We start from the raw sequence: 12,634 nt of genomic DNA on the forward strand, positions 1-12,634 counted from the left end.
CTCCCCCTTTTTCCCGATGATTGCAAAACCTGATATATAAAAACTAAGAAAAGCCTACAATCCCTAAAAATTACAGAAACTCCTTGGAGTTATCTTGCTCTACATTTGTGCACTGTGCATTTTCATTTTAGATGTACACTTTTTTCATAAATCAAAACTTTGAGTTTTCGCTCTCCCTTCATCCCGTAAACCAAAAAGGCAATAGATCACTACAAAATGAAAATTTTACAGTTCATGTACGGAAAAAAAATTTAAAAAAATAACAAATGTTAGTAAAGAAAATTTATTCACACACCACAAATGAACACAAAAGTTTTTTTGTCCAAGTTTGGGTAATTCCACTACTTCAACCCCAACAGCTTGGAATTTTATCAGAAAGAGATTTGCTCCAGACATGCTTAAAAAATGGATTTGCATGTTTTAAACATGTTAAAGATGCAAATCACCTATGGATCCAAAGCATTTGAAGAGAATAACAAACGCTCATTAAATTCTCAAGTGAACGTGCGGTGGCATATTCACCCCAGTCAAACAAGCCATTATTTTGCATATCTACAAAAAGCTGACCCAACGATCATGGATGATTCTAAAGTGATTTATCATGCGTAACGGGCTATATTACCCTAAGAAATGACTTATGGATTGGGAGTCAAGACTCAGTTAAAAATCCCTGCCTCCCCCTTTTTCCCGACAATTGCAAAACCTGATATATAAAAACTAAGAAGAGCCTAGAATCCCTAAAAATTACAGAAACTCCTGGGAATTATCTCGCTCTACATTTGTGCACTGTGCATTTTCATTTTTGATGTCCACTTTTTTCATAAATAAAAACTTTGAGTTTTCGCTCTCCCTTCATCCCGTAAACCAAAAAGGCAATAGATCACTACAAAATGAAAATTTTACAGTTCATGTACGGAAAAAAAATTTAAAACAATAACAAATGTAAGAAAAGAAAATTTATTCACACACCACAAATGAACACAAAAGCTTTTTTGTCCAAGTTTGGGAAATTCCGCTTGTTCAACCCCAACAGCTTGGAATTTTAAAAGAAAGAGATTTCCTCCACACATGCTTAAAAAATGGATTTGCATGTTTTAAACATGTTAAAGATGCAAATCACCTATGGATCCAAAGCTTTTGAAGAGAATAACAAACGCTCATTAAATTCTCAACTGAACGTGCGGTGGCATATTCACCCCAGTCAAACAAGCCATTATATTGCCCATCTACAAAAGGATGACCCAACGATCATGGATGATTGTAAAGTGATTTATCATGCGTAACGGGCTATATTACCCTAAGAAATGACTTATGGATTCGGATTCAAGACTCAGTTAAAAATCCCAGCCTCCCCCTTTTTCCCGATGATTGCAAAACCTGATATATAAAAACTAAGAAAAGCCTACAATCCCTAAAAATTACAGAAACTCCTTGGAATTATCTCGCTCTACATTTGTGCACTGTGCATTTTCATTTTAGATGTACACTTTTTTCATAAATCAAAACTTTGAGTTTTCGCTCTCCCTTCATCCCCTAAACCAAAAAGGCAATAGATCACTACAAAATGAAAATTTTACAGTTCATGTACGGAAAAAAAAATTTAAAACAATAACAAATGTTAGTAAAGAAAATTTATTCACACACAACAAATGAACACAAAAGTTGTTTTGTCCAAGTTTGGGTAATTCCACTACTTCAACCCCAACAGCTTGGAATTTTATAAGAAAGAGATTTCCTCCACACATGCTTAAAAAATGGATTTGCATGTTTTAAACATGTTAAAGATGCAAATCACCTATGGATCCAAAGCTTTTGAAGAGAATAACAAACGCTCATTAAATTCTCAAGTGAACGTGCGGTGGCATATTCACCCCAGTCAAAGAAGCCATTATATTGCCCATCTACAAAAAGCTGACCCAACGATCATGGATGATTGTAAAGTGATTTATCATGCGTAACGGGCTATATTACCCTAAGAAATGACTTATGGATTCGGATTCAAGACTCAGTTAAAAATCCCAGCCTCCCCCTTTTTCCCGATGATTGCAAAACCTGATATATAAAAACTAAGAAAAGCCTACAATCCCTAAAAATTACAGAAACTCCTTGGAGTTATCTTGCTCTACATTTGTGCACTGTGCATTTTCATTTTAGATGCACACTTTTTTCATAAATCAAAACTTTGAGTTTTCGCTCTCCCTTCATCCCGTAAACCAAAAAGGCAATAGATCACTACAAAATGAAAATTTTACAGTTCATGTACGGAAAAAAAATTTAAAAAAATAACAAATGTTAGTAAAGAAAATTTATTCACACACCACAAATGAACACAAAAGTTTTTTTGTCCAAGTTTGGGTAATTCCACTACTTCAACCCCAACAGCTTGGAATTTTATCAGAAAGAGATTTGCTCCAGACATGCTTAAAAAATGGATTTGCATGTTTTAAACATGTTAAAGATGCAAATCACCTATGGATCCAAAGCATTTGAAGAGAATAACAAACGCTCATTAAATTCTCAAGTGAACGTGCGGTGGCATATTCACCCCAGTCAAACAAGCCATTATTTTGCATATCTACAAAAAGCTGACCCAACGATCATGGATGATTCTAAAGTGATTTATCATGCGTAACGGGCTATATTACCCTAAGAAATGACTTATGGATTGGGAGTCAAGACTCAGTTAAAAATCCCTGCCTCCCCCTTTTTCCCGACAATTGCAAAACCTGATATATAAAAACTAAGAAGAGCCTACAATCCCTAAAAATTACAGAAACTCCTGGGAATTATCTCGCTCTACATTTGTGCACTGTGCATTTTCATTTTTGATGTCCACTTTTTTCATAAATCAAAACTTTGAGTTTTCGCTCTCCCTTCATCCCGTAAACCAAAAAGCAATAGATCACTACAAAATGAAAATTTTACAGTTCATGTACGGAAAAAAAATTTAAAACAATAACAAATGTAAGAAAAGAAAATTTATTCACACACCACAAATGAACACAAAAGCTTTTTTGTCCAAGTTTGGGAAATTCCGCTTGTTCAACCCCAACTGCTTGGAATTTTAAAAGAAAGAGATTTCCTCCACACATTATTAAAAAATGGATTTGCATGTTTTAAACATGTTAAAGATGCAAATCACGTATGGATCCAAAGCTTTTTGAAGAGAATAACAAACGCTCATTAAATTCTCAAGTGAACGTGCGGTGGCATATTCACCCCAGTCAAAGAAGCCATTATATTGCCCATCTACAAAAAGCTGACCCAACGATCATGGATGATTGTAAAGTGATTTATCATGCGTAACGGGCTATATTACCCTAAGAAATGACTTATGGATTCGGATTCAAGACTCAGTTAAAAATCCCAGCCTCCCCCTTTTTCCCGATGATTGCAAAACCTGATATATAAAAACTAAGAAAAGCCTACAATCCCTAAAAATTACAGAAACTCCTTGGAGTTATCTTGCTCTACATTTGTGCACTGTGCATTTTCATTTTAGATGTACACTTTTTTCATAAATCAAAACTTTGAGTTTTCGCTCTCCCTTCATCCCGTAAACCAAAAAGGCAATAGATCACTACAAAATGAAAATTTTACAGTTCATGTACGGAAAAAAAATTTAAAAAAATAACAAATGTTAGTAAAGAAAATTTATTCACACACCACAAATGAACACAAAAGTTTTTTTGTCCAAGTTTGGGTAATTCCACTACTTCAACCCCAACAGCTTGGAATTTTATCAGAAAGAGATTTGCTCCAGACATGCTTAAAAAATGGATTTGCATGTTTTAAACATGTTAAAGATGCAAATCACCTATGGATCCAAAGCATTTGAAGAGAATAACAAACGCTCATTAAATTCTCAAGTGAACGTGCGGTGGCATATTCACCCCAGTCAAACAAGCCATTATTTTGCATATCTACAAAAAGCTGACCCAACGATCATGGATGATTCTAAAGTGATTTATCATGCGTAACGGGCTATATTACCCTAAGAAATGACTTATGGATTGGGAGTCAAGACTCAGTTAAAAATCCCTGCCTCCCCCTTTTTCCCGACAATTGCAAAACCTGATATATAAAAACTAAGAAGAGCCTAGAATCCCTAAAAATTACAGAAACTCCTGGGAATTATCTCGCTCTACATTTGTGCACTGTGCATTTTCATTTTTGATGTCCACTTTTTTCATAAATAAAAACTTTGAGTTTTCGCTCTCCCTTCATCCCGTAAACCAAAAAGGCAATAGATCACTACAAAATGAAAATTTTACAGTTCATGTACGGAAAAAAAATTTAAAACAATAACAAATGTAAGAAAAGAAAATTTATTCACACACCACAAATGAACACAAAAGCTTTTTTGTCCAAGTTTGGGAAATTCCGCTTGTTCAACCCCAACAGCTTGGAATTTTAAAAGAAAGAGATTTCCTCCACACATGCTTAAAAAATGGATTTGCATGTTTTAAACATGTTAAAGATGCAAATCACCTATGGATCCAAAGCTTTTGAAGAGAATAACAAACGCTCATTAAATTCTCAACTGAACGTGCGGTGGCATATTCACCCCAGTCAAACAAGCCATTATATTGCCCATCTACAAAAGGATGACCCAACGATCATGGATGATTGTAAAGTGATTTATCATGCGTAACGGGCTATATTACCCTAAGAAATGACTTATGGATTCGGATTCAAGACTCAGTTAAAAATCCCAGCCTCCCCCTTTTTCCCGATGATTGCAAAACCTGATATATAAAAACTAAGAAAAGCCTACAATCCCTAAAAATTACAGAAACTCCTTGGAATTATCTCGCTCTACATTTGTGCACTGTGCATTTTCATTTTAGATGTACACTTTTTTCATAAATCAAAACTTTGAGTTTTCGCTCTCCCTTCATCCCCTAAACCAAAAAGGCAATAGATCACTACAAAATGAAAATTTTACAGTTCATGTACGGAAAAAAAAATTTAAAACAATAACAAATGTTAGTAAAGAAAATTTATTCACACACAACAAATGAACACAAAAGTTGTTTTGTCCAAGTTTGGGTAATTCCACTACTTCAACCCCAACAGCTTGGAATTTTATAAGAAAGAGATTTCCTCCACACATGCTTAAAAAATGGATTTGCATGTTTTAAACATGTTAAAGATGCAAATCACCTATGGATCCAAAGCTTTTGAAGAGAATAACAAACGCTCATTAAATTCTCAAGTGAACGTGCGGTGGCATATTCACCCCAGTCAAAGAAGCCATTATATTGCCCATCTACAAAAAGCTGACCCAACGATCATGGATGATTGTAAAGTGATTTATCATGCGTAACGGGCTATATTACCCTAAGAAATGACTTATGGATTCGGATTCAAGACTCAGTTAAAAATCCCAGCCTCCCCCTTTTTCCCGATGATTGCAAAACCTGATATATAAAAACTAAGAAAAGCCTACAATCCCTAAAAATTACAGAAACTCCTTGGAGTTATCTTGCTCTACATTTGTGCACTGTGCATTTTCATTTTAGATGCACACTTTTTTCATAAATCAAAACTTTGAGTTTTCGCTCTCCCTTCATCCCGTAAACCAAAAAGGCAATAGATCACTACAAAATGAAAATTTTACAGTTCATGTACGGAAAAAAAATTTAAAAAAATAACAAATGTTAGTAAAGAAAATTTATTCACACACCACAAATGAACACAAAAGTTTTTTTGTCCAAGTTTGGGTAATTCCACTACTTCAACCCCAACAGCTTGGAATTTTATCAGAAAGAGATTTGCTCCAGACATGCTTAAAAAATGGATTTGCATGTTTTAAACATGTTAAAGATGCAAATCACCTATGGATCCAAAGCATTTGAAGAGAATAACAAACGCTCATTAAATTCTCAAGTGAACGTGCGGTGGCATATTCACCCCAGTCAAACAAGCCATTATTTTGCATATCTACAAAAAGCTGACCCAACGATCATGGATGATTCTAAAGTGATTTATCATGCGTAACGGGCTATATTACCCTAAGAAATGACTTATGGATTGGGAGTCAAGACTCAGTTAAAAATCCCTGCCTCCCCCTTTTTCCCGACAATTGCAAAACCTGATATATAAAAACTAAGAAGAGCCTACAATCCCTAAAAATTACAGAAACTCCTGGGAATTATCTCGCTCTACATTTGTGCACTGTGCATTTTCATTTTTGATGTCCACTTTTTTCATAAATCAAAACTTTGAGTTTTCGCTCTCCCTTCATCCCGTAAACCAAAAAGCAATAGATCACTACAAAATGAAAATTTTACAGTTCATGTACGGAAAAAAAATTTAAAACAATAACAAATGTAAGAAAAGAAAATTTATTCACACACCACAAATGAACACAAAAGCTTTTTTGTCCAAGTTTGGGAAATTCCGCTTGTTCAACCCCAACTGCTTGGAATTTTAAAAGAAAGAGATTTCCTCCACACATTATTAAAAAATGGATTTGCATGTTTTAAACATGTTAAAGATGCAAATCACGTATGGATCCAAAGCTTTTTGAAGAGAATAACAAACGCTCATTAAATTCTCAAGTGAACGTGCGGTGGCATATTCACCCCAGTCAAAGAAGCCATTATATTGCCCATCTACAAAAAGCTGACCCAACGATCATGGATGATTGTAAAGTGATTTATCATGCGTAACGGGCTATATTACCCTAAGAAATGACTTATGGATTCGGATTCAAGACTCAGTTAAAAATCCCAGCCTCCCCCTTTTTCCCGATGATTGCAAAACCTGATATATAAAAACTAAGAAAAGCCTACAATCCCTAAAAATTACAGAAACTCCTTGGAGTTATCTTGCTCTACATTTGTGCACTGTGCATTTTCATTTTAGATGTACACTTTTTTCATAAATCAAAACTTTGAGTTTTCGCTCTCCCTTCATCCCGTAAACCAAAAAGGCAATAGATCACTACAAAATGAAAATTTTACAGTTCATGTACGGAAAAAAAATTTAAAAAAATAACAAATGTTAGTAAAGAAAATTTATTCACACACCACAAATGAACACAAAAGTTTTTTTGTCCAAGTTTGGGTAATTCCACTACTTCAACCCCAACAGCTTGGAATTTTATCAGAAAGAGATTTGCTCCAGACATGCTTAAAAAATGGATTTGCATGTTTTAAACATGTTAAAGATGCAAATCACCTATGGATCCAAAGCATTTGAAGAGAATAACAAACGCTCATTAAATTCTCAAGTGAACGTGCGGTGGCATATTCACCCCAGTCAAACAAGCCATTATTTTGCATATCTACAAAAAGCTGACCCAACGATCATGGATGATTCTAAAGTGATTTATCATGCGTAACGGGCTATATTACCCTAAGAAATGACTTATGGATTGGGAGTCAAGACTCAGTTAAAAATCCCTGCCTCCCCCTTTTTCCCGACAATTGCAAAACCTGATATATAAAAACTAAGAAGAGCCTAGAATCCCTAAAAATTACAGAAACTCCTGGGAATTATCTCGCTCTACATTTGTGCACTGTGCATTTTCATTTTTGATGTCCACTTTTTTCATAAATAAAAACTTTGAGTTTTCGCTCTCCCTTCATCCCGTAAACCAAAAAGGCAATAGATCACTACAAAATGAAAATTTTACAGTTCATGTACGGAAAAAAAATTTAAAACAATAACAAATGTAAGAAAAGAAAATTTATTCACACACCACAAATGAACACAAAAGCTTTTTTGTCCAAGTTTGGGAAATTCCGCTTGTTCAACCCCAACAGCTTGGAATTTTAAAAGAAAGAGATTTCCTCCACACATGCTTAAAAAATGGATTTGCATGTTTTAAACATGTTAAAGATGCAAATCACCTATGGATCCAAAGCTTTTGAAGAGAATAACAAACGCTCATTAAATTCTCAACTGAACGTGCGGTGGCATATTCACCCCAGTCAAACAAGCCATTATATTGCCCATCTACAAAAGGATGACCCAACGATCATGGATGATTGTAAAGTGATTTATCATGCGTAACGGGCTATATTACCCTAAGAAATGACTTATGGATTCGGATTCAAGACTCAGTTAAAAATCCCAGCCTCCCCCTTTTTCCCGATGATTGCAAAACCTGATATATAAAAACTAAGAAAAGCCTACAATCCCTAAAAATTACAGAAACTCCTTGGAATTATCTCGCTCTACATTTGTGCACTGTGCATTTTCATTTTAGATGTACACTTTTTTCATAAATCAAAACTTTGAGTTTTCGCTCTCCCTTCATCCCCTAAACCAAAAAGGCAATAGATCACTACAAAATGAAAATTTTACAGTTCATGTACGGAAAAAAAAATTTAAAACAATAACAAATGTTAGTAAAGAAAATTTATTCACACACAACAAATGAACACAAAAGTTGTTTTGTCCAAGTTTGGGTAATTCCACTACTTCAACCCCAACAGCTTGGAATTTTATAAGAAAGAGATTTCCTCCACACATGCTTAAAAAATGGATTTGCATGTTTTAAACATGTTAAAGATGCAAATCACCTATGGATCCAAAGCTTTTGAAGAGAATAACAAACGCTCATTAAATTCTCAAGTGAACGTGCGGTGGCATATTCACCCCAGTCAAAGAAGCCATTATATTGCCCATCTACAAAAAGCTGACCCAACGATCATGGATGATTGTAAAGTGATTTATCATGCGTAACGGGCTATATTACCCTAAGAAATGACTTATGGATTCGGATTCAAGACTCAGTTAAAAATCCCAGCCTCCCCCTTTTTCCCGATGATTGCAAAACCTGATATATAAAAACTAAGAAAAGCCTACAATCCCTAAAAATTACAGAAACTCCTTGGAGTTATCTTGCTCTACATTTGTGCACTGTGCATTTTCATTTTAGATGCACACTTTTTTCATAAATCAAAACTTTGAGTTTTCGCTCTCCCTTCATCCCGTAAACCAAAAAGGCAATAGATCACTACAAAATGAAAATTTTACAGTTCATGTACGGAAAAAAAATTTAAAAAAATAACAAATGTTAGTAAAGAAAATTTATTCACACACCACAAATGAACACAAAAGTTTTTTTGTCCAAGTTTGGGTAATTCCACTACTTCAACCCCAACAGCTTGGAATTTTATCAGAAAGAGATTTGCTCCAGACATGCTTAAAAAATGGATTTGCATGTTTTAAACATGTTAAAGATGCAAATCACCTATGGATCCAAAGCATTTGAAGAGAATAACAAACGCTCATTAAATTCTCAAGTGAACGTGCGGTGGCATATTCACCCCAGTCAAACAAGCCATTATTTTGCATATCTACAAAAAGCTGACCCAACGATCATGGATGATTCTAAAGTGATTTATCATGCGTAACGGGCTATATTACCCTAAGAAATGACTTATGGATTGGGAGTCAAGACTCAGTTAAAAATCCCTGCCTCCCCCTTTTTCCCGACAATTGCAAAACCTGATATATAAAAACTAAGAAGAGCCTACAATCCCTAAAAATTACAGAAACTCCTGGGAATTATCTCGCTCTACATTTGTGCACTGTGCATTTTCATTTTTGATGTCCACTTTTTTCATAAATCAAAACTTTGAGTTTTCGCTCTCCCTTCATCCCGTAAACCAAAAAGCAATAGATCACTACAAAATGAAAATTTTACAGTTCATGTACGGAAAAAAAATTTAAAACAATAACAAATGTAAGAAAAGAAAATTTATTCACACACCACAAATGAACACAAAAGCTTTTTTGTCCAAGTTTGGGAAATTCCGCTTGTTCAACCCCAACTGCTTGGAATTTTAAAAGAAAGAGATTTCCTCCACACATTATTAAAAAATGGATTTGCATGTTTTAAACATGTTAAAGATGCAAATCACGTATGGATCCAAAGCTTTTTGAAGAGAATAACAAACGCTCATTAAATTCTCAAGTGAACGTGCGGTGGCATATTCACCCCAGTCAAAGAAGCCATTATATTGCCCATCTACAAAAAGCTGACCCAACGATCATGGATGATTGTAAAGTGATTTATCATGCGTAACGGGCTATATTACCCTAAGAAATGACTTATGGATTCGGATTCAAGACTCAGTTAAAAATCCCAGCCTCCCCCTTTTTCCCGATGATTGCAAAACCTGATATATAAAAACTAAGAAAAGCCTACAATCCCTAAAAATTACAGAAACTCCTTGGAGTTATCTTGCTCTACATTTGTGCACTGTGCATTTTCATTTTAGATGTACACTTTTTTCATAAATCAAAACTTTGAGTTTTCGCTCTCCCTTCATCCCGTAAACCAAAAAGGCAATAGATCACTACAAAATGAAAATTTTACAGTTCATGTACGGAAAAAAAATTTAAAAAAATAACAAATGTTAGTAAAGAAAATTTATTCACACACCACAAATGAACACAAAAGTTTTTTTGTCCAAGTTTGGGTAATTCCACTACTTCAACCCCAACAGCTTGGAATTTTATCAGAAAGAGATTTGCTCCAGACATGCTTAAAAAATGGATTTGCATGTTTTAAACATGTTAAAGATGCAAATCACCTATGGATCCAAAGCATTTGAAGAGAATAACAAACGCTCATTAAATTCTCAAGTGAACGTGCGGTGGCATATTCACCCCAGTCAAACAAGCCATTATTTTGCATATCTACAAAAAGCTGACCCAACGATCATGGATGATTCTAAAGTGATTTATCATGCGTAACGGGCTATATTACCCTAAGAAATGACTTATGGATTGGGAGTCAAGACTCAGTTAAAAATCCCTGCCTCCCCCTTTTTCCCGACAATTGCAAAACCTGATATATAAAAACTAAGAAGAGCCTAGAATCCCTAAAAATTACAGAAACTCCTGGGAATTATCTCGCTCTACATTTGTGCACTGTGCATTTTCATTTTTGATGTCCACTTTTTTCATAAATAAAAACTTTGAGTTTTCGCTCTCCCTTCATCCCGTAAACCAAAAAGGCAATAGATCACTACAAAATGAAAATTTTACAGTTCATGTACGGAAAAAAAATTTAAAACAATAACAAATGTAAGAAAAGAAAATTTATTCACACACCACAAATGAACACAAAAGCTTTTTTGTCCAAGTTTGGGAAATTCCGCTTGTTCAACCCCAACAGCTTGGAATTTTAAAAGAAAGAGATTTCCTCCACACATGCTTAAAAAATGGATTTGCATGTTTTAAACATGTTAAAGATGCAAATCACCTATGGATCCAAAGCTTTTGAAGAGAATAACAAACGCTCATTAAATTCTCAACTGAACGTGCGGTGGCATATTCACCCCAGTCAAACAAGCCATTATATTGCCCATCTACAAAAGGATGACCCAACGATCATGGATGATTGTAAAGTGATTTATCATGCGTAACGGGCTATATTACCCTAAGAAATGACTTATGGATTCGGATTCAAGACTCAGTTAAAAATCCCAGCCTCCCCCTTTTTCCCGATGATTGCAAAACCTGATATATAAAAACTAAGAAAAGCCTACAATCCCTAAAAATTACAGAAACTCCTTGGAATTATCTCGCTCTACATTTGTGCACTGTGCATTTTCATTTTAGATGTACACTTTTTTCATAAATCAAAACTTTGAGTTTTCGCTCTCCCTTCATCCCCTAAACCAAAAAGGCAATAGATCACTACAAAATGAAAATTTTACAGTTCATGTACGGAAAAAAAAATTTAAAACAATAACAAATGTTAGTAAAGAAAATTTATTCACACACAACAAATGAACACAAAAGTTGTTTTGTCCAAGTTTGGGTAATTCCACTACTTCAACCCCAACAGCTTGGAATTTTATAAGAAAGAGATTTCCTCCACACATGCTTAAAAAATGGATTTGCATGTTTTAAACATGTTAAAGATGCAAATCACCTATGGATCCAAAGCTTTTGAAGAGAATAACAAACGCTCATTAAATTCTCAAGTGAACGTGCGGTGGCATATTCACCCCAGTCAAAGAAGCCATTATATTGCCCATCTACAAAAAGCTGACCCAACGATCATGGATGATTGTAAAGTGATTTATCATGCGTAACGGGCTATATTACCCTAAGAAATGACTTATGGATTCGGATTCAAGACTCAGTTAAAAATCCCAGCCTCCCCCTTTTTCCCGATGATTGCAAAACCTGATATATAAAAACTAAGAAAAGCCTACAATCCCTAAAAATTACAGAAACTCCTTGGAGTTATCTTGCTCTACATTTGTGCACTGTGCATTTTCATTTTAGATGCACACTTTTTTCATAAATCAAAACTTTGAGTTTTCGCTCTCCCTTCATCCCGTAAACCAAAAAGGCAATAGATCACTACAAAATGAAAATTTTACAGTTCATGTACGGAAAAAAAATTTAAAAAAATAACAAATGTTAGTAAAGAAAATTTATTCACACACCACAAATGAACACAAAAGTTTTTTTGTCCAAGTTTGGGTAATTCCACTACTTCAACCCCAACAGCTTGGAATTTTATCAGAAAGAGATTTGCTCCAGACATGCTTAAAAAATGGATTTGCATGTTTTAAACATGTTAAAGATGCAAATCACCTATGGATCCAAAGCATTTGAAGAGAATAACAAACGCTCATTAAATTCTCAA

Source organism: Aristolochia californica, unplaced genomic scaffold, assembly GCF_029961685.1.
Source record: "Aristolochia californica isolate CCGP_79_NKW_82.1479 unplaced genomic scaffold, dmAriCali1.0.hap1 SCAF_1, whole genome shotgun sequence".
NCBI classification, from domain to species: domain Eukaryota; kingdom Viridiplantae; phylum Streptophyta; class Magnoliopsida; order Piperales; family Aristolochiaceae; genus Aristolochia; species Aristolochia californica.